A 2,151-nucleotide genomic window follows, 5' to 3' on the forward strand; every position below is an offset into this window, starting at 1 on the left:
AAAAGGGAAAAGGGGAGAGAGAGGAAGTGCATTACATAGGGAAAAGAGGGAGAGAGAGGGGAAAAAGTGCATTACATAGGGAAAAGAGAGGAGCAGAGAGGGAAAAGTGCATTACATAGGGAAAGGAGAGGAGTGCATTACATGGGGAAAAGAGAGAGGAAGTGCATTACATAGGGAAAAGAGAAAGTGGATAGGGAAAAGAGAGGAAGTGCATTACATAGGAAAAGGAGAGAGAGGAAGTGCATTACATAGGGAAAAAGGAGAGAGGAGCATTACATAGGGAAAGAGAGGAAGTGCATTACATAGGGAAAGGAGAGAGAGGAAGTGCATTACATAGGGAAAAGGAGAGAGGAAGTGCATTACATAGGGAAAGGAGAGAGAGGAAGTGCATTACATAGGGAAAGAGAGAGAGGAAGTGCATTACATAGGAAAAGAGAGAGAGGAAGTGCATTACATAGGGAAAGGAGAGAGAGGAAGTGCATTACATAGGGAAAGGGAGAGGAAGTGCATTACATAGGGAAAGAGAGAGGAGAAAGTGCATTACATAGGGAAAGGGGAGAGAGAGGAAGTGCATTACATAGGGAAAAGGAGAGAGAGGAAGTGCATTACATAGGGAAAGAGAGAGAAGGGAAAAGAGAGAGAGGAAGTGCATTACATAGGGAAAGAGAGAGGAAGTGCATTACATAGGGAAAAGAGAGAGAGGAAGTGCATTACATAGGGAAAGAGAGAGAGGAAGTACATTTCATAGGGAAAAAGAGAGAGAGGAAGTGCATTACATAGGGAAAAGAGAGGAAGTACATTTCATAGGGAAAAGAGAGAGAGGAAGTGCATTACATAGTGAAAGAGAGAGAGGAAGTGCATTACATAGGGAAAGGAGAGAGAGGAAGTGCATTACATAGGGGAAAGAGAGAGAGGAAGTACATTACATAGGGGAAAAGGGGGGAGAGAGAGAGAGAAAGTGCATTACATAGGGAAAAGAGAGAGAGGAAGTGCATTACATAGGGAAAAGGGAGAGAGGGGAGAGATAGAGGAAGTGCATTACATAGGGAAAAGGGAGAGAGGGGAGAGAGAGAAAGTGCATTACATAGGGAAAAAAAAGAGAGGGGAGAGAGAGAAAGTGCATTACATAGGAAAAGGGAGAGAGGGGAGAGGAGAGGAAGTGCATTACATAGGGGAGAGGAGAGAGAGAGAAAGTGCATTACATATGGAAAAGGGAGAGAGGGGAGAGAGAGGAAGTGCATTACATAGGGAAAGGGAGAGAGGGGAGAGAGAGAGGAAGTGCATTACATAGGAAAAGGGAGGAGGGAAGTGCATTACATAGGGAAAAAGAGAGAGAGGAAGTGCATTACATAGGGAAAAGAGAGAGAGGAAGTACATTACATAGGGAAAAGGAGAGAAGGAAGTGCATTACATAGGGAAAAGAGGAAGTGCATTACATAGGAAAGGAGAGAGAGGAAGTGCATTACATAGGGAAAGGAGAGAGAGGAAGTGCATTACATAGGGAAAAGAGAGAGAGGAAGTACATTTCATAGGGAAAGGAGAGAGAGAAGTGCATTACATAGGAAAGGAGAGAGAGGGTGCAAATAGGAAAAAGAGAGAGGAAGTGCATTACATAGGGAAAAGAAGAGAGAGGAAGTGCATTACATAGGAAAAGAGAGAGGAAGTGCATTACATAGGGAAAAGAGAGAGAGGAAGTACATTACATAGGGAAAAGAGAGAGGAAGTGCATTTCATAGGGAAAAGAGAGAGAGGAAACATTTCATAGGGAAAAGAGAGAGAGGAAGTGCATTACATAGGGAAAAGAGAGAGAGGAAGTACATTTCATAGGGAAAAGAGAGAGAGGAAGTGCATTACATAGGGAAAAGAGAGAGAGGAAGTACATTTCATAGGGAAAAGAGAGAGAGGAAGTGCATTACATAGGGAAAAGAGAGAGAGGAAGTACATTTCATAGGGAAAAGAGAGAGAGGAAGTGCATTACATAGTGAAAGGAGAGAGAGGAAGTGCATTACATAGGGAAAGGAGAGAGAGGAAGTGCATTACATAGGGGAAAGAGAGAGAGGAAGTACATTACATAGGGAAAAGGGAGAGAGGGGGAGAGAGAGAGAAAGTGCATTACATAGGGAAAAGGGAGAGAGGGGAGAGCGAGAGAAA

Source organism: Oncorhynchus tshawytscha, linkage group LG13 (assembly GCF_018296145.1).
Source record: "Oncorhynchus tshawytscha isolate Ot180627B linkage group LG13, Otsh_v2.0, whole genome shotgun sequence".
NCBI lineage: Eukaryota > Metazoa > Chordata > Actinopteri > Salmoniformes > Salmonidae > Oncorhynchus > Oncorhynchus tshawytscha.